This window comes from Plecotus auritus (genome assembly GCF_963455305.1).
Source record: "Plecotus auritus genome assembly, chromosome: 15".
Taxonomy (NCBI): Eukaryota; Metazoa; Chordata; class Mammalia; order Chiroptera; family Vespertilionidae; genus Plecotus; species Plecotus auritus.
In genome coordinates this window covers 12,748,889-12,773,592 of record NC_137781.1, presented here as the reverse complement: position 1 = coordinate 12,773,592, position 24,704 = coordinate 12,748,889, and the positions used below count along the sequence as shown (strand labels likewise).

At 46.2% G+C, this 24,704-nt stretch overlaps 1 protein-coding gene across 2 annotated transcripts in view; it reads right to left on the bottom strand.

The window, feature by feature from the left end:
* PDE8A (phosphodiesterase 8A) overlaps nucleotides 1-24,704 on the bottom strand; it is a 101,973-nt gene that overhangs the window by 45,571 nt on the left and 31,698 nt on the right. The window lies entirely within an intron of this gene.

Sequence of the window (24,704 nt, the reverse complement as noted above, 5' to 3'; positions counted from 1 at the left end):
CAGAGAAAAGTTACAGAGTGAATAATTATTACCCAGAGGAACCCAGGGGTCTCCGCAGAACCCAGGGAAGGTGGAGCGCAGGGAGGGGACGTGGAACGAGGGGGTCCCGGCTTTCCTTTTCCTAACTGTGTGTGACTTTCCATGAAACAGGAGTTAAGTAAGCAAGCTTTCGAGTCTCCGTTTAGAAAGTCAACAGAACAAAATTAAGGAGAACAGAAGAAAAAATAAAGCTAAAGGCAATAATTAATGAAAATATCAAATGCTAATGACTAGTATGATTTAAAAAAATACATGTCTGTGTGTATACAGTGTTGGTCACAAGCTGAGGGCCAGATGAAAGTGTGGCTGGCTCAGGGCCACTGCTTCCCCCCCTCCCACCCCCCCCCCCCCCGCCCCGGGAAACAACTGCACGTGTTACACGGAAAGTGAATAACAGCTGGCACAGGCCAAGCACAGCACCACTCTCTGTCTCGACTTAGGACAGCGACTCACCGCTGCATCCAGTGTAAGACACAAAAGAAGCTACAGATTAATTTTTTAGGAAGGATGAAAGTTGCCTCAGTATAAGTTTAGCAATATCTTTTTAAGACGTTACTGTTTTGGCGATTCTAGTTTACCACTGAACACTTTATTTACTCGGTGAGACTGCATTTTGACCTTACATCCTGTCTAGAGGGTATATCCGGCTCTCGGGCCCTCTGTGGAGCAGTGGCCCAGTCAAGTCCAACAACTGCTTACCCCAGCCGCCCCCCCAAAATAACCACCACCAGGAAATGTGATGATATTACTCAGTGAGCGGACGTCAGCCGTGGGCCCTCGAAGGATAAACAACTTCGCAGCGGCTCTGCACTGGGGCTCAGAACTCCTGGAATCCTCCTGTTTGCCCTTTCTTTGTGCATGAAAATCAGTATCGAACTGGCCGAATCAGTCCTCTTAATAATATTTACTTTTACGCTAACATTTAGAAGGGAAAATCATTTTCCAATTAATTTCAGTAATGTAGCTTGGATTTAATCTTTCAGCTTCAAAAGCAACTGATATTTTTAAGTAATATAGAAACAAATAGTATGTTCATAGGCTGTTGCAGGTAAATTATACAAATTGTTGTGTTTAGTCTTTTGGATTTTTAAATATTTATGTATTTATTAAGACCCAGTTATAAAAAGGATTGTAAAAAATTAGGAATATCAGATAAGGATGATGTCCTTTTGTATTTTTAATATTTTAGAGTAATTTCTTTGAATATGGCTGACAAAAACATGAACTAAATTAGAAGTTTTGATGAAACACATCAACTTTTTGCTTTTTTTTTTCTTTTTTTTTTTGCCTAACTGACCTATCATTTAGATGTGACTCTAGAAGGCAAGGTTACTAGGTTATGAATCCTGATCGTGGTAGGGGTGGGAGAGGAAATAATTAATTCCAACCTGTCTAAAACTCCTACACCCTGACCCTCCCTATTCCTCTGCCGCCTTTGTTTTATTCTCTGTAGCTCTCAGTCACCACTTACCACACTACTAATGTTATTATTTAGCTTCTTTATTGTCTGTCTCTCCCACTAGAATGTAAGATCTATGAAGACAGCGGTTTATCTGCTTTATTCATTGTTCTATTTCCAATACCCAAAACAGCCTGGCACCAACAAGCATTGAAAAAATATTTTTGAACAAGTGCTTACACAACAGTTACTCTTTTTGAATCCATCTAGAAATCATATTCATGCCAGCTTTTACATATATGTGTACATATTATAGAACTTCCTGTTCTCAGAATATTTTCATATTCAGAGTATACTTCATAAAGGAAATGAAGGAAGGAATCTTACCACAAGAGAATCAAGTTCTCTCTCTGTTCCCTGCATCCCCTTTATTAGGAACTGAAGTTATGCTAGGATGAGTTTACATTAATTGCATACAAACCTAGGAACTACAGTGAAGACCGAAGTCAGACTTTGTCCCAAGCCGTACCATCTCCCCAGGCTCTGCCTGTACAGCCAGCGGCCGTTCTCTCTCTCTCAACAAAGAGTGGGCATTTGATCAAAGGGACACAGCCTGGACAGGAATCAGGGGACACCAGTTCTTAGCAGGGAAAAGTCAAAATTAATCCGTGTGTGTGTGTGTGTGTGTGTGTGTGTGTGTGTGTGTGTGTGTACCACCCACTGCTATGCTAGGTACCGGGTGTGTGTGTGTATGTGTGTGTGTGTACACACCACCCACTGCTATGCTAGGTACCGGGAGTGTAAAGAACAAGTGTCTAACCCTGGCGGTGAGTAAACAATGACAGTGTGGTTCAGTTTTACGGAGACAGAGGTTGTGTGCTAAATGCCTTGCTTCCAATCACATTTAAATCCCACTTAGTCCTTACCCTATGAGTAAGGTGAGCTCATTAACTCCATTCCACTGGTGAAGAAACTGCAGCTGAGAGCAGGTGGTTAAACAGCTGGTAAGGGGCAATGGTGGGGACGGGACACCATTCACTACAATTTAATTCCCGTGGTCTTTTTATTTTATTTTATTGATTTCAGAGAGGAAGAGAAAGGGAGAGAGAGAGACATTAATGATGAGAGAGAATCATTGATCAGCTGCCTCCTGCATGCCCCCTACTGGGGATTGAGCCCGCAACCCAGGCATGTGCCCCTGACTGGAATCGAACCTGGGACCCTTCAGTCCACAGGTTGACGCTCTATCCTCTGAGCAAAACAGGCCAGGGCAATTCCCGTGGTCTTTTCATGCTCCACTGAGAAAGACCCCAAACCACCCGACCCTAACCTGTGTCTAGCTGAAATAAGCCCAAGGACCCGGAAAGCAGCATCCATCCCCTCAACAAATCTTTGCTGCGCAGCCACATTACGTTAAACTAGAGGCCCAACGCACGAAATCCGTGCAAGAGTAAGCCTCTGCAGCCCCGGCTTCGTCCAGAAGGTCGTTCGGAAGGACTTCCGGAAGGTCGTTCGGCTATCCAGTCTAATTAGCATCTTATACTTTTATTATTATAGATGGTTTTTTAGGCACCAAGCAGTCAACAGAGAACAAGACAGACAACAAGGAGAGATGTGACAGAGTCAAGAATCAAGTCAAGGAAGGCCCCTCTGAAGCAGCAATGGAGGAGGAGAGGTCTGAATGACGAGGAGGAGCCAGCCACAAAGGACAGAGGAAGGAGCACCAGGCGGAGGGAACGGAACGGCTGGTGCACAGGACCTTCGGTGGGGGACGGGGGACGGGGGACAGGGAGGGAACAGGAAGAGCAATGCAGGGAAGGAAGAGCAAGAGGGCAGCAGTGAGGTGGTGGCTCAGCAGGAGCTGTAGATCAGAGCTTTCTATGCCAGGACAAGGAACTGGAGTTTCATTCCATTTTCATGAAAAGCCACTGAGGAGTTTTATACAAGGAAGTGACATGACCTAATTTTTATTTTTTTTAAAGATCCCTTTGGCTACGGTGGAGCATGGACAGCGGGAGGATGAGAATAGAGGCGAGGATACCAGTAAGGAGGCTTCCAGAGAAGGCCAAGGGACAGAGGGTAGCAGCTGGGCCTGGCAGTGTCCATGGAGGCAGAGTGATTAGGACTTGCTGATGGAAGGACACAGTCAAATCAGACCAGAGTGCTGACATGTGACTTGCAGTTTTATATCACTACTGCGTAGAAATCTGAGGCTTTGCACGGCATCCTAATAGAAGCTGGTGTGGGTCTGCTTGGTCCTTTCCAGATCCACCCACAAGATGGCACTAAGATCTACGCTGAGGCAAAGCTTCTAACCCTCCCCTGGTCCTTCTCCAAGCAGGCAAAGCGCTGCATATCCATGCCTACTGTCCAATCTCTCTTCCTCTCCCCTCACCTGCTCCTGATTTTCTCTTCAGTAAATTTAAACAGCAAATATTTACGATGAGCCTCTTATATGTTACTGAACAACAAAACTGAGTCGCATGCCAGGGTAAAATCACCCAGACCCTTTCCCCCTAGCCACAGTGTTGGGCAAAAAATGGTGTCTGGATTAAATGAGCTATTTTAAAAAGTATGTTTTTATTGATTTTCAGAGAGAGAGGAAGGGAGAGGGTTAGAGAGAGAGGAACACTGATGAGATGAGAAACATCATCAGTCAGCTGCCTCCTGCATGCCCCCTACTGGGGATTGAGCTCAAAACCCAGGCATGTGACCTGACCAGGAATTGAACCGGTGGCCGATTGGATCCTGGGTCAATGCTCAACTGCTGAGCCACATCGGCCGGGCTAAATGAGCTATTTAAGGAACAGTTTGAGGCTTATAATAAAATTGAGAGGGAGGCACGGAGATTTCCCTTATACCTCCTGTCCCTGCACATGCATAGCTCCCCCCATCATCAATCTCACTCACCAGAATGGGACATTTTTTTTTTTTTTTTTTTACCAAAGATGAACCTATACTGACACATCAGAATCACTTCAAATCCATATTTTACATTAGGACTCACTCTTGGTATGTACATTCTGTGGGCCTGGACAGATGTATAATGAATGAGATGTATTTGCCATTAAAATATCACGCAGTGTTTTTTCACTGCCCTAAAATTCCTTCGGGATTCACCTCTCCCAGCCCCCACCTTGGCAACCACTGATCCTCCTACTGTCGCCATCGTTTTGCCTTTTCCAGAATGACAAATAGCTGGAATCATTCAAGTATGAGCCTTTTCCAATTGGTTTCTTTCACTTCGTAAGTAACGTGCATTTAAGGTTCCTCAACGTCTCTTGGCCAAAGACCCCCCTAGAGTCAGGAAATGAAAAGGTAAGCCACTGAAAGGGAGAAGGTATTTGCAGAACATATAACCAACAAAGGACTCAGATAATCTTATATAATAAAAAGCTAACATGCAAATCGACTGAACGGCAAAATGACCGGTCGCATCACGTGTACTGACCACCAGGGGGCAGACGCTCAATGCAGGAACTGCCCCTTGGTGGTCAGTGCGCTCCCACAGGGAGCTGCAGGCGGGTGGTAAGGAGGGAGGGGTCCTGGACTGCAAGAGCCCGGGACTGAGAGATGGATGTCTGACTGCCAGGGATCAGGCCTAAGCCAGCAGGCAGACATTCCCCCTGGTGGTCAGTGCACTCCCACAGGGGGGCGCCGCTCAGCCAGAAGCCCTGAGCAGGGCTCACAGTTGGCAAGCGCAGTGGTGGTGGCGGGAGCCTCTCTCGCCTCCGCTGCAGCGCTAAGGCTGCCCAACTGACAGCTCAGGCCCACTCCCCCTAAGCCGGCAGTTGGACGTCCCCCAAGGGCTCCCGGACTGCGAGAGGGCACAGGCCAAACTAAGGAAACCCCCGAAGTGCACGAGTTTCACGCGCCAGGCCTCTAGTATATGAAAAACGACTGAAGATCAGTAAGAAGAAACCGACCACCCGGCCGGAGACAGCCTTGCTCAAGCAGATGACGCCGATATCTAAGGACTGAGAAGGATAATAATCCTCTGCATCAAGATTCGGCTGGGAAAAGAAAGGGAACTCATCAACCATCTCTAAGTTTTAACCATTTTATAAGAAAGTTTTAAGCAGGAAATCTGAACAGATATTTTAAATTTGACGAAACAAATGTCACCAGTTAGTCTCCTCTATTGTAAGAGTTTTGAGAAAAACATGGGAAAAGAAGCATCTGCCTCTTCCTTGTGTGGATGGGGGAAATGAGTTACTTACACAACGACTACACAGTGGAACGCTTTGTTTCCATAGAGATTATGACACAACTTAAATTAGAATATTCCGATTTAAATTGAGAAATGATCTTTTTGTCTAAGTGAATGGTGTATTCAGTGTGAATAAAAGCTCCGCACATCTGCTGATATCATTTCCTCTTTACTTCAGTAATAATTAATCATGAGAATACATCCACACAGTCCTAAAATGGAATTCATACCCCCCAATTTAACAAGTGCCTCAAAATATGTAGTGAATGACAGATTTTTCTACAGGATATACAAAAATGCTGAACACAAAATATTTAAAAATATTTTTTGCTCATTTCACATCTATTACACTTAAGCATTCCCTGTACTCACTGTCTGAATAGACAAAAGTTAATTTAGTCTGCCTTCTGCCATTACTACCTGAATTCAACAGATAAACTGTACACTAGTGCATGAAATTATTAATCTGATGCACAAAAATATCAGAATGTTAACTTTCAAAAGCAGCAAAATAGATGATCTATAAATACAGTCTATTCAGGGGCTCCACACTGCCCCAGAGAAGGCCTGGACTCTGTGAGACGGCATTCAAGGCTCCAACTGTCCCCACCACTCAGAACTCCTGCCAGCCCGTCTCTCACTACTGTGCTGTGGCCATGTGGCCCCCTCAGCGTGGCACACTCCTGCGTTCTTCCTAACTCCTCCTCATCTTTCAAGACTCAAGAGAGGCTAAGCTCTACCCATGCCTCTGGCCCCAACCTCCATCTGGAGGAGGTGTCACGCCTAGGTGCCCCCATGGGGCCTGGTTTCTCGGCATCACAGTGAATCATATTCTGTTTCCCCTACCGAAATGAGCTTCTGAGTTCTATTCACTTGCATCAAACTGGCACCCAAAAAAGTGCAGTGTTTGGTAAAGGCCGAATGAACCCATTACCGAGTAACTGACATCCCCAACGCTGTTGCACGTTTTGATAATATATCTTCCTAAAGGAAATAGCCAAGAAAAAAGGATAATCCAAATTGTTAGAGTAGAATGAAGATGGGCTAGGTATCCTGACTGGTTTATATTATACATCATTCTGCTCTTTTTCTCATTTCACTGTGCAATCTTTCCAGTGAATGAATATTCTATCTCATTCTCAAAGGTCTCGAGATCTGCTTGAGAAACCAAGATGGCGGCATAGGTAAACACCTAAACTGTTGCCTTGCACAACAATTTCAAAACTACAACTAAAAGACAAAACGGACTTCATCCAGAACCACAGGAAGGCTGGCTGAGTGGAAATTCTACAACTAGAAGGAAAGAGAAAAGCACAATGAGACTCAGAGGAGCTGCAGGAGGCAGAGGTACGGAGACGTGCACGCGGAAAGGACTGGCAACTGAGTGCGCGGCTGCCTTTCTCAAGCAGGAGGGAGACAAAAGCTCCCACTGCACTGAACTCCAGTTTCGGGCGAGACTCTGGGGACCCAGACTCATACGGGGTGAAACTGGACTGTCAGGAAAGAGAAAAGCACACTGAGACTCAGAGGAACTGCAGAAGGCAGAGGCGCACGAGCGCGGCGAGGGCGGGCAACTGAGTACGTGGCTGGCTTTCTCAAGCGGGAGGGAGACAAAAGGTCCCGACTGCAATGCACTCCAGTTCTGGGTGAGACTCTGGGGACCAGACTCATTCGGGGAGAAACTGGACTGTCTGGCAGTGGGCGAAACTCGAGGGCAGCTTTCTCTCAGAGGTGCTTGCAGCTATTACCACAGGACACTGAGACACAGGGGCCTATTAGGGCAGGGCTGACAGGAAACCAATGTTGTCTGCTCCGCCCTGAGACTCTGCCCCATCCAAGCTGAGCACAGAGGCTTTTGAAATTTTGCAAGTCTTCTCCCATAAGGGTGTCTCCAGCACAGAAGTTCTCCCAGCGTAGACACAGCTGATCCTCACAGCCAATTGGCCTGGAGGTCAATTCCACCCAGTGATACCAACAACAATCAAGACTTAACTACAACAAGACTATGCACATAGTCCACAAAGGGGTGCACCAAGAGTGTCCACCTCTGGTAACTGGGGAGGCTGAGCCACTGGGCCATATAGGACACCTAGCACACAAAGCCATTCTATCAACTCAGGGAAGCAGCCAAAATGCAGAGACAAAGAAACAGATCACAAATGAAAGAAATGGGAGGAAAGCAAACGACTGGATATAGAGTTCAAAACCACGGTTATAAGGTTTTTCAAGAATTTTCTAGAAAAGGCCGATAAATTTAGCGAGACCCTCAAGGATATGAAAAAGGACCAACTAGAAATTAAGCATACATTGACTGAAATAAATATATTATACAGAGATCTAACAGCAGACTAGAGGATCGCAAGAATCAAGTCAAAGATTTGAAATACAAAGAAACAAAAAACACTCAACCGGAAAAGAAAAAAGAATCCAAAAATATGAAGATAATGTAAGGAGCCTCTGGGACAACTTCAAGCGTACCAACATCAGAATTATGAGGGTGCCAGAAGAAGAGAAAGAGCAAGATACTGAAATCCTATTTGAAGAAATAATGACCAAAAACTTCCCCCACCTGGTGAAAGAAATAGACTTACAAGTCCAGGAAGCACAGAGAACCCCAAACAAAAGGAATCCAAAGAGGACCACACCAAGACACATCCTATCTAATAAAAGAGTAATATGCAAATTGACCGTACATCTGCTACACCCACCAGCCACACCCACCAGCCACGCCCACCAGCCAATCAGGAGCTAACATGCAAATAAACCCAACCAAGATGGCTGCAGCCACAGAGAGCAGGAGGGCGGCTTGGGTTTCCCCGGCAATGGAGGAAGCCACGCTTTCCGCCTGCCCTTGCTGGCCCAGGCCTCCACTCAATGCTACAAAGTTTCAATTATAGAAGATAAATAAATCCCAACAGAAATGGCGGCAGCCACAGAGCTGGAGAGAACAGGAGGCTAGGGTTGCCCACGGCGACGGAGGAAGCCAAGCTTCTGCAGCCCTGGCCTGCTTTGGCCTACACTTAAGGCTACAAAGTTTCAATTATAGAAGATAGATAAATCCCAACAGAAATGGCTGCCACCACAGAGCAAGCAGAAGGCTTGGTTCCACTCCAGGCTACAAAGTTTCAATTGTAGAAGATAAATAAATCCCAGATACCAGGGCCTCTGCTTGGGTCGCCGGGGGGCATGGCGGCCTGCAAACCACCACAGGCCCCTCGCCCAGGCCACCCCATGGGAACCCCACCCTGTTCTGGTACACCCTTCAGGGCAAACCAGCTGGCCCCCACCTGTGCACCAGGCCTCTATCCTATCTAATAAAAGAGTAATATGCAGATTGACCACCACTCCAACACACAAGATGGCTGCCCCCATGTGGTCAAAGATCCTGCCTCCATGTGGACACAAGATGGCCACCACAAGATGGCCAGCAGGGGGGGGGCTGTTGGGAGGAACCAGGCCTGCAAGGGAGGGCAGTTGGGGGCGATCAGGCCAGCAGGGGAGGGCAGTTGGAAGGGACCAGGCCTGCAAGGGAGGGCAGTTGGGGGATATCAAGCCTGCTGGGGAAGGCAGTTAGGGGTGACCAGGCTGGCAGAGGAGGGAAGTTGGGGTGTCTGAGTCTGCAAGGAAGGGCAGTTGGGGGGGACCCAGGTCTGCAGGGGAGAGCAGTTGGAGGGTACCAGGTCTGCAGGAGAGGGCAGTTAGGGGTGACCAGGCCTGCAGGGGGGTGCAGTTAGGGGCAAACAGGCTGGCAGAGGAGCAGTTAGGCATCAATCAGGCTGGCAGGCGAGTGGTTAGGGGGTGATCAGGCTGGCAGGCATAAGTGGTTAGGGGCATTCAGGAAGGCAAGCAGGCGAGCAGTTGGGAGCCAGCAGTCCTGGATTGTGAGAGGGATGTCTGACTGCCCATTTAGGCCCGATCCCACCAGGCCTAATGGGCAGTCGGACATCCCTCGAGGGGTCCCATATTGGAGAGGGTGCAGGCTGGGCTGAGAGACACCCCCGCCCCCACGCACAAATTTCGTGCACCGGGCCTCTAGTCATAAATAAAATGCCAAGAGCAAAAGACAAAGAGAGAATATTAAAAGCAGCAAGAGAAAAACAGTTACCTACAAGGGAGCACCCATATGACTGTCAGCTGATTTCTCAACAAAAACTATGCAGGCCAGACAGGAGTGGCAAGAAATATTCAAAGTGATGAATAGCAAGAACCTACAACCAAGATTACTCTACCCAGCAAAGCTATCATTCAGAATTGAAGGGCAGATAAAGAGCTTCACAGATAAGAAAAAGCTAAAAGAGTTCATCACCACCAAACCAGTATTATATGAAATGCTGAAAGGTATTCTTTAAGAGGAGGAAGAAGAAGGAAAAGGTAAAGATAAAAATTGTGAACAACAAATACATATCTATCAACAAGTGAATCTAAAAATCAAGTGAATTAAAAATCTGATGAACAGAATAAACTGGTGAATATAATAGAATCAGGGGCATAGAAAGGGAGTGGACTGACAATTCTCCGGGGGAAAGGGGTGTGGGAGGTGCGGGAAAAGACTGGAGAAAAATCGTACACCTATGGATGAGGACAGTGAGGGGGAGGTAACGGCAGAGGGTGGGGTGGGAACCGGGTGGAGGAGAGCTATGGGGGAAAAAAGAGGAACAATTGTAATAATCTGAACAATAAAGATTTATTCAATTTTTAAAAAAAGGTCTCCAAAGAAATGATGCAATTTTTAATTTAGTTACAGTTGAGTATATCCTCAATTAACCAAATACTAGTATTCAAACAAAATTCTGTGTGACCAGATTCTCATCTGTTGCTACTTTGGGCATATTGGCTCCTCATATCAATTGCTATTTTCAACCATGTTTTGTTTAGATATTTTAGAATGTGCCTCCTTTGAAAAATTATTTCCCATTTAAATTATAACAAGTGAAAAACAGCACTGGTTTTGAGCACACATAACTGAATCTGATATGAAGCATGATGCACAAAACAGGAAGTAAACCTTCTACTTCAATCAAAGGCACAATTTTCATATAAAAAAAGTTAGGATACCATCTTGTGATTTTGTAAAAAAAAAAAAAAAACACCCAAAAAGTGTAAAACCACAACAAATAAAAGCAAAAATATTTTGTACATTAACAATAAATTTTGAATGTACATCTATATACACTTCAAATATTTTTACCTATCAAGCAAAATGAAACTCACATTTTTCATGCTGATTTAATAGTGTACAAAATTTTTCCTAACAAAAAGAGGACTTAGAAATAGAGAAGGCATCAAACATATATGGCAGTGATAATGAATAAATCAAAAACACGAAGTTATAATTACCCTCAGAGAATGAAATAAAGCAGACCACTCATGCAAGTGGCTGGTTTCACTTACTACATGTTGATTTTTCCGAAAGTCCTCAGTAAACAGAGAGCTGAAAGACTTGGGCAAGCACCCAGATTTCCAGCACACCAAGGCCTTCTCAAGAGAACAACACTGTCCTAGCCGGATGGCTCAACTGGTTGGAGCATCGTCCTGTACACCAAAAGGCCACGGGGTTCGATTCCCAGTCAGGAAATCTGTTACGTACGTACCTAGGTTGTGGGTTCAATCCCTAGTGGGGGTGCGTAAGGGAGACAACCAATTGATGTATCTCACATCAATGTTTCTCTCGCTCCCTCTCCCTTCCTTTCTAAAAATCAGTTTCAAAAAAACAACACATTCTCGGGTGAGGATTAAAAAAAAAAGAGCAAGAGAACAGGTGGACAACAGTCATTGGATTTAGGGTGCACTCTAACCCTGTATGACCTTATCTAACGATTTACATCTGCAAAGGCTCTATTTTCAAATATGGTCAACAATCTGAGGATCCAGTGGACATTAAGTCTGGGAGGATACCACTGGACCCAGTACACTCATTAAGTCACAAGTGCAACCTCAATTAACTAATTAAAAGTGATGAATCCACTTCATTTATATACAGTTCAAATCTGCCAAAACTAATCTATAATATATTTTGTAGGGATGGAGTGACTGAGAGAAAATTCAAGGCCAAATAAGGTCCTGGAATGTTCTATTTATTATTTTTTGAAATATATTTTTACTATAGGCCTGTTGCACAAATTTGTGCACGGGTGGGGTCACTGGGCCTGGCTGGCAATCAGCCCATCTCGCCCAGTCCCCGATCGGGGCCAGCCGGCCAGGGGGAGGGACCATGGGAGGTTGGCCAGCTGTGGGAGATTGGCTGTGGGTGTGCACTGACCACCGGGGGGCAGCTCCTGTGTTGAGCATCTGCCCCCCCTGGTGGTCAGTGCACGTCATAGCTACCAGCCAGTTGTCCGGTCGTCACGGTCACTTAGGTTTTAGATATATACTAGAGGCCCAGTGCACAAAATTCATGCACCGGGGGGGGGGGGTCCCCCGCAGCCCTGCCTGCACCCTCTCCAATCTGGGACCCCTTGGTGGATGTCCAACTGCTGGTTTAGGCCCAATCTCACAGGCCTAAACCGGAGTTCAGACATCCCTCTCGCAATCCAGGACCGCTGGCTCCTAACTGCTCTCCTGCCTGCCTGCCTGACTGCCCCTAACCGCTTCTGCCTGCCTGCCTGATTGGCCCCTAACGGCTCCCCTGCTGGCCTGATTGACGCCTAACTGCTCCCCTGAAGGCCTGATTGACCACAACTGCTCTCCCCTGCCTGCCTGATCGGCCACAACTGCCCTGCCCTGCCACGACCCACCTCTTCCACCGGGACCCGCCTCCTCCACATGAGGTGGCAGAGACACCGGGACCGGCCTCCTCCACACAGCGCAGAGCCGCAGGACCCCCAGGCCTCACCGTGCGGAGCAGCCGCTGGGCCCTGCCTCCGCTGTGTGCGTGGCCATCTTGTGACGGCCATCTTGTGATGACATAAGGGCGTGACACCACATAGGCTATTATTAGTATAGATAGATTGATTTCAGAGAGGAAGGGAGAGGGAGAGAGAGCTAGAAACATCAATGATGAGAGAGCCTCCTGCACGCTCCCCACTGGGGATCAAGCCCACAACCCAGGCATGTACTGTGACCAGGAATCAAGCCATGACCTCCTGGTTCATAGGTCGATGCCCAACCACTGAGCCAGGCCAGCCGGGCTGCAATGTTCTATTTCTTAATCTGTGTGCTGGTTACATTGAGAAAAATTCATAAAGTTGTACACTAATGATTTATATATTAACTGCATTAACTTTCTAAAAGATTTACTTTAAAAAGATACCTTATCAGCACTTCAGTTTTCACTGGAAGAAAAGTCCTCTTTCTCCAGCAGCAGGGCCAGTGGCAGGGCAGCACGCCTTTGGGGAAGGGGGTGGGGGCGGCTTCCCCCTCCCTCCCTCCCTCCCTCCCTCCCTCCCTCCCTCACCTGCTGGCTGCTGTGTCTGAGGCAGGGGCAGAGGACAGGACCAGGGAGGTACTACTAGACAATCTCTCACTGTTGGGGCCTGATGGATTTTTAAAGCATTTTTGTCGTTTCTCTGGAGACTCTCCTGCTGTGTCCCTCCCACTGCAACTCCCTTCAGATGGGCAGTGCCTCTCTTCCAGATTTTTTCCAGTCTTCCCTCATTTTCTACCCTGGTATAGACTCTCAGCCTTTGTGCTGGGGTCCCCTCTGCCTGGTAGGCTAACATCTAGGGCAGGAACCCTTTAAGAAGGACCCCATGTCCACATTCCCTCTAGATCCAGCACCTGCCAAAGCCACGCTGTGCCCACAGCTCTGCTCTCTGGCACCAGTGACTGCTTCGTGGGAGGGAAGGTGGTACATTCAGCTTCAAGCCCAATAGGCTTTCAGGCAGGTGGTGGCTCTGCTGCTTGAGGTGAAGACTCTGTTCTTTAATGTCTGGGTATCTTCTGTTTACACCCCATTTTATACTTATACGGACCTCCAAGAAAGGATCTCCATCCACTGCTCAGACATATGTCAAGAGCTGCAGTCTGAATGAATGTAAGATGAAAACACAACGGGGAAGCTGGAGGAAGAAAAGGAATTCAATGCCTGTTACTAAAAGCAGCACCCACAAAGGGCCTACTGGCCTGTTTTTGGTGCCGTAAATTTTCTTTTTTTTTTTCAAACATATTTTTATTGATTTCAGAGAGGAAGGGAGAGGGAGAGAGATAGAAACATCAATGATAAGAGAGAATCACTGATTGGCTGCCTCCTGCACACCCCTCACTGGGGATCGAGGCCACAACTCGGGCTTGTGCCCCTGACTGGAATCAAACCTGGGGCCCTTCAGTCCGCAGGCCGACACTCTCTCCACTGAGCCAATCCAGCTAGGGCTGGTGCCGTAAATTTTCAACCTCAAATAGTCGAGTTGAAGATATGGGGAGCTAGTATTAGAAACTGCTAGATGTCACTTAAACTGCAATCCCCGTGTGTACTACTGTCTCTTACATACGTACACTACTTCCAGGAAAGCAAGGATTGGATAATAAATGAGGCTTTGGAGAGTCTCTTCCTCCTGCCACCTCAGGTCAGATGCTTCCTGCAAATGCCACTGCACAAGTCCTCACTCAGTCCAGCTCCTCTGCACCTTGGGGTCAAGCCGGACCCTGTGCAGCTCTGCCACCAGCTCATGTACGCATGGCCACTATTTCAAATAAAACCCCAGGGTGTATCTCTCACCTTGGAAAAGGTGATGTGCTTGTTGTTGTTGTTTTTTCTTTTCTTTTCCCGAGATCTGCAGCTGCAAGTGACTTCTGTCCACTTCCTCTCATACTCCTAGTTCAACCTGGCTTGGGTTTCAGACATCTAATTTCTTCAAATATAAAGTTTGCATTTCTGTTTCTTCTTCTCCTAGGTGCTCGGAATAATTTTCCAGGGCAGGATGGAGAAAGGCTGACTTTACCATGTTCACATCTTAAGTTCTACTTCTTTTTCCTCCAAAAAGAAAACCACTTTATAATCTCCTTGAATATAAAGTAATGCATGATCATTCCAAAGACCAGGCAGTACAGAAAGGGTGCAAGAGAAAAAAGTAAAATGCTGTTACCTGAAATCTCATTAACCTAAAGCAGTGGTCGGCAAACTCATTAGTCAACAGAGCCAAATATCAACAGTACAACGATTGAAATTTGAGAGCCTAAAACCGACTTCTGCGCATGGGCGACGAAGTTTCAATCGCATTGTACGTGCGCGCCCGCACGTGGTATTTTGTGGAAGAGCCACAATCAAAGGGCCAAAGAGCCGCATGTGGCTCGCGAGCCGCAGTTTGCCGACCACTGACCTGAAGTAATCCCAGTTTAACACAGGAGCACACATTCTGATGCATATAAATCAGCCTTTTCCCACGCCTTTTTATCTTAAAACTATTTTCTTGAAGAAAAAAAAATATCTAAATTATAATTTTAATAGCTACAAAATATTCATGAGAACTTCCTTTTACCTAGAGTATCATGAGACACTAGAATGTTTAATTTTTAAAATAAACAGTCCCATAAACCAGAAGTCATGCCCTTGAAAGATCAAATTTTTCACATTTTAGTTTCCTTGTAAATCAGAGAAAATGAGGGTTTATTCCACCAGCTTTTAGAAATACAACAAGCAGACCTGGGTCTTTAAAAGCTAGGTAAGTAAGGCTTCTTTTTTAAAAGTTACTGTTTCCACGACCTTTGTTCCTGGTATAATAAATACACTGTGTTTTCTGGTTTTTCATTTACAAGACAGAGAAAATCCAAACAACCAAATTATCCAAGTCTTACACTGAGGACAGACAATCGCCACAGGTCATTCATTAGGAGGACAGTCAGGAGGAGCACAGACTGCTGCTTTTACAACCTGAGGTGAGCTCGTACGAAGGAGTCAAACGAGGGAATGTGTGCCATTGCCTGCAATGTGAGTTTCATTAAACTGTCTTTTCTAATCCACTTCCTTAATTAATGGAGACTTAGAGCTATACAAGCACTGAGCCTCAAAGCTGGTTGTGGCAGTGAAGTAGAGAGAATACATTCTGTTCCTTCTCTCAGCAGACCACAGAGACAACAATTTTTTTCAACAAAACATCCCCCACACAAATGAGCAAAACTACAGATGGCAGAGTGGCACGTGCCAGGGTACAATGACTTTAGGCAAGTGTTATCCACAAAAATATTCCAAAAAATATTCCAACAAGTATGTGGAGGTAAGCGGCCTCTAAGTTAGGAGATGCTCCTTGCAAAGCCGGGTAGCCGCGGATTCAGCAGTGAGCGATCAGGCAGGAGGAGAACGGGAGCCGGGGAAGGCCAGCGTCAGCCCCCGGTGACCTGTTCCCGGTGATCAAGCCATCGCCAACCACCGCGGGGAACACATGGCTGTTTACTATGCACCAAGAGGATCTAACTTAATCCTGACATCAACCATGTACAGTAGAAACTGCTATCCTTCGTCCTAATTATATCTGAAAACAGAAACTCGGCGAGGTTAACCTACCTGCCAGTCACACAGCTAGGAAGTGGGGGTGTGGAACTTGGACCCGGGTCTGTATGACTCCCAAGGCCCATGCCTGTCACTGCCCGTGTTGCCTCACGAGCTACACAACAATGGGAACACAGGAGAGGGGTCAGCGGCTTTGACTGAAGAAGGCAGAGAGGGCAGGAAGCAGGCTGGGTCTGGAAAGGCAGGTAGGACTTGGGTAGCAAAGAGGCAGACAATGGTCCATGTGAGCAAAGCACACAGGAGAAGAGAACAGAGCAGAGTCTTTGACAATCACATGGATGATGCTAATTACTCTGCCACCCGCTCAAAACTACCTGGCAAGGTGGTGTTACAGAAACTGGGAGACAAGGTATGTGAGAGACAAAGGCCGAAGCCTGTCCCAGGCCTGCCTCTCATCATCATGTGGCCTGAGGTAAATCACTTACCACTCTGGGCCTCAGTCTAGGGTGCCAAGTAAGAATGTAATGGTACCAAAAAAGGAAAATTACAGGCCAATAGCCCTGATGAACATAAATGCAAAAATCCTCAACAAAATATTAGTAAACCAAATTCAGCAATACATTAAAAAGATCATACACCATAACCAAGTAGGAAATAGAGGGAATACACCTCAACATAATAAAGGCCATCCATGACAAACCCACAGCTAACATCATACTCAACAGTGTTTTTCTTAAGATCAGGAACAAGACAATGAGGTCCTCTTTCACCACTTTGGTTGAACACCAGGGGCCCAATGTATGAAACTCGTGCACGAGTAGGCCTTCACAACCCAGCTGCCTGGGTCGGCCCTCGCAGCCCTGGCTTCGTCCAGAAGGTCGTTCAGGCGTTCCGCTGTCCGCCCATTCAGTAGATTGGCATATTACGCTTTTATTATTATAGATATTATTGGAAGTCCTAGCCACAGCAATCAGAAACAAAAAGAAATAAAAGACATCCAAACTAGAAAGGAAGAAGTAAAACTGTCATTATTTGCAGATGGCATATACTATATAGAAAGAACCCTAAAGATTCCACACAAAAAAACTATTATAATAAATGAACTAGCAGGATACAAAATTAATATGCAGAAATTGGTTGTATTTTTATACTCCAATAATGAACTATCAGAAAGAGAAATTAAGAAAACAATTGCATCAAAAACAATAAAATACCTAGGAATAAACTTAACCAAGAAGGTTAAGGACCTTATTTGGAAAACTATAAGACATTGAAGAAGATACAACTAAATGGAAACATATACCAGGCACATGTGTAGAAGAATTAACGTTGTTTAAATGGCCATACTACCTAAAGCAATCTACAGAGTCAATGCAATCCCTATCAAAATACCAATGGCTATCAATCAATACATCAACAAATAACAAGTATTGGCAAGGATGTGGAGAAAAGGGAACCCTCATGCACTGTTGGTGGGAATGTAAATTGGTGCGGCCACTATGAAAAACGGTATGGAGGTTCCTCAAAAAAATTAAAAACAGAACTACCATATGACCCAGCAATTCTACTTCTGGGTATTTATTTTTTAAAAATCCAAAACACTAAGTTGAAAAGATATATGTACCCCTGTGTTCACTGAAACATTATTTACAATAACCAACCCTAGTGTCCATCGATGGACAAATGGATAAGGAAGATATAGTACATATATATACAATGGAATATGACTCAGCCATAAAAAGAATGAAATCTTGCCATTTTCGACAACATGGATGGACCTAGAGGTGTTATGCTAAGTGAAATAAGTCAGACAGAGAAAGACAAATACCATATGATTTCACTTACATGTGGGATCTTAAAAAAAAAAAAAAACCACACAAAATAAATGAACGAACAAAACAAAAACAAACTCATAGATACAGAGAACAAATTGATGGTTGCCAGATGGAAGAGGGGGGGGGGTTGTAGGGCTGGGGAAAAAAGGTGAAGGGATTAAGAAGTACAAATTGGCAATTATAAAAAATAGTCAAGGGGAGGTAAAGTACAGCATAGGGAATCCTATATAATAAAAGCGTAGTATGCAAATTGTCCCCTCAACCGGGAGTTCTTCCGGGAGTTCAACCAGGGGGTGGGGCCGGCCAGGGGAAGGGAGGGAGTACCCAGCTGGCCACCGCCAGCCGCTAGGGACCCTATCAGTGCACGAATTTTGTGCACTAGGCCTCTAGTATAGTCAATAATATTGTGATAACTATGAATGGTGCCACATGGGTACTAGACATTGAGATGATCACTTTGTAAGTTATATAAATGTCTAATCACACTATGTTGTACAGCTAAAACGAACATAATATTGTTGTCAACTGTCACTGAAAAATAAAAAATGTTTTCAAAAAGGAATGTATAAATGAAATCATACAGTACTTGTCTTTCTCTGACTAGCACAGTGGTTCTCAACCTCTCTAATGCCGCGACCCTTTAATACAGTTCCTCATGTTGTGGTGACCCCCAACCATAAAATTATTTTCATTGCTGCTTCATAACTGTAATTTTGCTACTGTTATGAATCGTAATGTAAATATCTGTGTTTTCTGATGGTCTTAGGCGACCCTGCTAGCTGTTCTCAACCTGTGGGTCACGACATCCTGGATCGGGCCTAAACGGGCCGTTGGACATCCCTCTCACAATCTAGGACTGCTGGCTCCCAACTGCTCGCCTGCCTGCCTTTCTGATTGCCCCTAACCGCTTCTGCCTGCCAGCCTGATCACGCCCTAACCACTCCCCTAACAGCCTGATTGATGCCTAACTGCTCCTCTGCCAGCCCGATTGCCCCTAACTGCCCTCCCCTACCAGCCTGGTCACCCCTAACTGCCCTCCCCTGCAGGCCTGGGTCCCCCGCAACTGCCCTCCCCTGCCGACCCGGTCACCCCTAACTGCCCTCCCCTGCCAACCTCATTGCCCCTAACTGCTCTCCCCTGCTGGTCTGGTTCCCCCCTCCAACTTCCCTCCCCTGCAGGCCTGGGTCCCCCCAAACTGCCCTCCCCTGCAGGCCTGGTACCCCCCAACTGCTCTCCCCTGAAGGCCTGGGTCCCCCCCAACTGCCCTTCCCTGCAGGCCCGGTCGCCCCCAACTTCTCTCCTCTGCCGGCCTGGTCACCCCTAACTGCCTTCCCCTGCAGGCTTGATCGCCCCCAACTGCCCTCCCTTGCAGGCCTGGTCCCTCCCAACTGCCCTCCCCTGCTGGCCATCTTTTGGCAGCCATCTTGTATCCACATGGGGGCAGCTATCTTGTTTGTTGGAGTTATGGTCAATTTGCATATTACTCTTTTATTAGATAAGATAGAGGCCTGGTGCACGGGTGGGGGCTGGCTGGTTTGCCCTGAAGGGTGTCCCGGATCAGGGTGGGGGTTCCCTTGGAGTGTGGGGCAGCCTGGGCAAGGGGCCTATGGTGGTTTGCAGGCCGGCCACGCCCCCCAGCCACCTAAGCGGAGGCCCTGGTATCTGGGATTTATCTATCTTCTATAATTAAAACTTTGTAGCCTTGAGCGGAGGCCAGGGCAGGCCAGAGCGGGTGGGAAGCTTGGCTTTCTCCATCGCCGGGGGCAACCCAAGCCTCCTGCTCGCTCCAGCTCCGTGGCGGCCGCCATCTTAGTTGGGTTAATTTTCATACTTGCTCTGATTGGCTGGTGGGCATAGCAGAGTGATCGTCAATTTGCATGTTTCTCTTTTATTAGTGTAGATGATCTTTTAACATATAGATTTCCTATTGTAAGGAGGATATAAAGTAGCTGTTCAATCAGCAGGTTTGGTTGTGAAATTGTCATTTGCTCATTAATTTCAACAAATATTTGTAGAGCACTTTTAAATGAACTAAACCTATAATGAGTGCTAAAGTTATAGAAATAAAAATATGAATTCTATCCTCTGGAAACTAAATATCGAAGGATAGAGAAATATTAACAAATAATTACAACACTTTGTGAATGTTTAACAACAAATGCTTGTACAGAGCGTGACTGAGAAGTGACTGATTAACTCTGCAAGGGGGGGCGGGGGTGAGGGAAATCAGCAAAGTTTTCAGAAGAGTGATGCCTGCTGAGGTAAATCTTGTAGAAAATGTAGGGCTCTGTAGGTTAGAAGGGGGAACGGAGCATTGTAGAAAGAGAAAATATTATGTGCAAATATTATGTTCACCCAGGATGCTCAGAGACAGTAGATGGCTAAGTGGGGTTGAGATGGAAGGTTCCATAGATGAGGCTGCAGAGAGGGGGCAGGGGCAGGTGCCAGAGAACCCAGTTCATTGGCAGGTCTCAAGGGCTGCAGTCAGGTAACCAGGTACAAATACTAGGTCACAACGGATGACAGACACCAGCAGCTAGTAAACTAGCAACAACTAATTGAAAAGGACAAGACTCTCTGGCAGGTGTAAAGGAGGGGCCAGCTAGGAGGTGGCATTTGAGATGTGCCTTGAAGGACAGGCAGATTTTGAGAGGCAAAAACGGCAAAGAGGAAGTTATAACCCAAATAAATCCCAAAATTGAGCAAGGTATGACTGTTTTTCCTATCAAATCGTCAAATACTAGGACTAGATAACACTCTCAGTAGGGGTATAAACTGATACATTTGTAAAGAACAATTTAGCAGTATGTACATCAAGATTTTAAAACGTTCAAGCTCTTTGATTTAGTAGTTCAAGTTAGACATACATCTCCTGAAGAAAAATAATGATATTTTGTACAGGTGCATACTAATATATTGCATATTTTAAAAAAGACTTAGAAAAGCTTTAAGAATAAATATGGTGAAGGGAAAAATATTTAATTATGTAATTATATGGATGTTCCCTACAACATCCTATATAATAAAGAGATAATATGCAAATGGTCGTCACACCCTCAGATACTCAATACTGGGGAGAGAGGAATGGGGACCAGCCAGGCACAAATGAGCTTGTGAGAGAGGAATGGGGACCGGCCAGGCTGCGACCCGGGAGAGGTACACGCCACCTGCCCCGTGGTCCCAGGCGCCAGCAGCTGGTGCTGCTGCCCCGGAGAGGGACAAGCTGTCTGCCCCACGGTCCCGGGTGCAGCAGCAGTGCCTGCACCTGCAGCCCTGGAGAGGGACAAGCCGCACGCCCTGCGGTCCTGGGCACCAGCAGCTGCAGCCCGGGTAAAGCCACCCACCCACGGTCCCCTGCGGCTGCGGCCAGCCCAGGTGAAGCCGGCCCGGGTCCTGGGTGCCTGCAGCCGGCCAGAGGGAGCGAAGCCCAGGTCCTGGGTGCCTGCAACCGGCCGGAGGACGGAATCCTGGGTGCGGGGCGAGGCAGAGGCGGTTAGGGGCAATCAGGCCAGCAGGGGAGCAGTTAGGGGCGGGCAGGCAGGCAGGCAGGCAGGCAGGCAGAGGTGGTTAGGGGCAATCAGGCAGGCAGGCAGAGGGGTTAGGGGTTAATCAAGGAGGCAGGCAGGCAAGTGATTAGGAGCCAGCAGTCCCAGATTGCGAGAGGCAGTCAGACATCCCCCGAGGGGTCCCGGATTGGAGAGGGTGCAGGCTGGGCTGAGGGACCCCCCCATGCAGGAATTTCGTGCACCAGGCCTCTAGTTGTTTATAATAGTCCAATGTTGTCCCCGAGCAAGTAGTTAAATACAATCTGTATGCAATGTAATACTATGATGTATTTGCAATGATAGAAGTACATTAATTGACATAGAATATGAAATAAGTTTTAAAAGCAGAGTTTAGAATAACAAACTGCAAGAGACCATCGTTTGTTTGTTTTTTAAGTATATATATCCACAGGAAATATTCAACAACAATAAAATCAACCATTTTCTCTAAGTGGTAAAATAACAGATGATCTTTATTTTATGTTTGCTTATCTGTACTTTCTAATTGCCTAGAGTGAACATATATCATTTCACATTTTAAAATCATGCAAATTTTGTAAGCTATTTGAGTAAAAATGTAGTCATTTAATAAGGTGACAGTGAATACCATTGCTCAGTCATCTTTGCACATTTCCTTGAAAGGGTAGAAGCAGCTACAGAGGATGGAGCGAACACAGATTGCTTTAGCAGAGCCCAGTCTCAGCATTTAATTCCGTTTTCAACATGGATGGTGGGACACCTCTCCTAAGACACCACCTTCCTCAGGGAGGGGGCTGTCTCTCCATGTGGATTGATTATTCAGCCTCCTGATCCTTAAGTATATTCATCTGCAAAGAGCAGTACACCCTGCTCCTTTCATATCTGCCTGCTACACTTTTAATTTTTTAAGTATATTTTTATTGGTTTCAGAGAGGAAGGGAGAGAGATATAGAAACATCAATGATGAGAATCATGGATTGGCTGCCTCCAGCACGCCCCCTACTGGAGATGGAGCCCACAACCCAGGCATGTGCCCTTCACCAGAATCAAACCCGGGATCCCTCAGTCCGCAGGCCAATGCTCTATCCAATGAGTCAAACTAACTAGGGCTGCTTGCTACTCTTTTAGAAAACAGATTGACAAATATTAGATCAAAATTTTCGGCAGGGCCCTACAGGTTTGGCTCAGTGGATAGAGTGTTGGCCTGTGGACCAAAGCTGCCCGGGTTCGATTCTGGTCAAGGGCACGTACCTTGGTTGCAGGCTCCTCCCTGGCCTGGGTCCTGGTCAGGGCGTGTGCAGGAGGCAACCTATTGATGTGTTTCTCTCACATCGATGTTTCTCTCTCTTTCCCTCTCCCTTCCACTCTCTCAAAATCAATGGAAAAATATCCTGGGATGAGGATAATAAATAAATTTTTTTTCCGGGAAGTCTGGCTGCCAGTCCAGACCACAGCTCATTTGAAAGTGCAGAGACGCTCCAATGGGGCCTTGAAGTTCTGGAAGGTGATGACAACGGATGCAGAAAGGAGAGACTATTCTTTTGTCCTTACGGGCAAATGACAACCAATTCCTTGGGATCTCATCTTTCAAAGTGACTAAGAAACACATCATAGTAACCTATTAATTGAGAAAGGGCTGACAGTCCTTACCTACAAAATTTGTTGTTCATAAACCAAATCAGATGTTACTACAGTTAGGTAGAGTTTAACAACAACAACAACAACAAAAAACACTTGTAATGCACAGCAAGGAAAATGTTAGATCATGAACCAGAATATACTGACACACATAACTGAAACACACGTTTCATAGTACTTATTCTCACTACATACACGGTACTCTGCTATTTTACTAGTATATCCCATCTCATTTAAAAGTCACCTATAGCCAAAACCGGTTTGGCTCAGTGGATAGAGCGTCGGCCTGCGGACTGAAGGGTCCCAGGTTCGATTCCGGTCAAGGGCATGTAACTTGGTTGCGGGCACATCCCCACTAGGAGGTGTGCAAGAGGCAGCTCATCGATGTTTCTCTCTCATCGATGTTTCTAACTCTCTATCCCTCTTCCTTCCTCTCTGTGAAAAAATCAATAAAATATATTTTAAAAAAAAAAAGTCACCTATAGTAGCTTTTAAGGCAGCTGCAAAGGTTTTGAAGGACTCCTGTCTGCTTCAACCAATAGAGAACCTTGCTCTCCAGATACCTGCTTTAGGACCCTCTCTCTTGGAACCCAGGCACCACACTGTGAGATGCCCAAACAGGGAGAGGCACCCTGGTCAACAATCAGCCCAGCCCATCAGCCTCAAGGCACCCCAGCCCAAGGACCAGACATGTGAGTAAAGGAACCGCCAACAATTCTAAGTCACAGCCATTCAGATCACTTCCTGCCGCACCAGTGCCCCGGCATCCAGGAACAGAGACAAGCCACGCCCTTCTAGCCCTGTCCAAATTCCTGTGCAGAATCCATGAGCATCATAAAAAGGTTGGTGCTCAGTGTATGGAGGGTTGTCACACAGCAATAACTGGGACGACGGTGCTGGGCATAACCTGCCAAACTGATGCCATGACCCAGGCGTGGCAGTCTCACAACCGCTGGTTCAGAGGACACAAATTCAATGCCTGGAGCCTGGCGCTCAACCCTGCAAAGCCATGGTCCCCCTGAGTCTGCGCATACCCAGGCTGACATTTTTGTAACTGGCAATGGATGGGATGGGTGAAGTGGAAAAGGCTTCGACTCTCTGGGGCCAAACTCTGAAGTGCAAAGGTGGGTCATGCTGTTCTGGTCGGAGTCCCGTGGTATCCCAGCTTCCTAAGGATGGTCCAACGTCCCTGAGTAACCGATCTGTAAGATGCCCAGGCTCCGAGCACAGGAACATTTCGGTCTGAAGGTTGCCTGTTAACTTCTATCCTTCAATGCTGTCAGCCCTGTCAACAGTTTCAAACTTTTCTGTTAATGGATAACTTTCTTCTAAATATAAAACTCAGATCAATCTGTTAAGGATTAGCAGATTCTTTAAAAAAAAAAAAAAGGGGGGGGGGGAGCGGGAGTGAAGAAGCATTTCTGGTAGATGGAGAGTTCCCAGCAGGCCTGGGGGTCAGAAACTTAACCTTAATTGGTTAATTGGGTTTTGGTTTCTTTATTTTAAAGTCACTAGTTATGCTAATGTTCTAGTACTGGCCCTGAGGGGAAAAAACACAGGAAATTCATGACTAGGATAGGACTCCCAGAAGGGAACATTTTTTTTTTTAAATATGTTTTATTGGCTTAGAGAGAGAGGAAGAGACAGGGCTAGTGAGAGAGAAACAACAATAAGACAA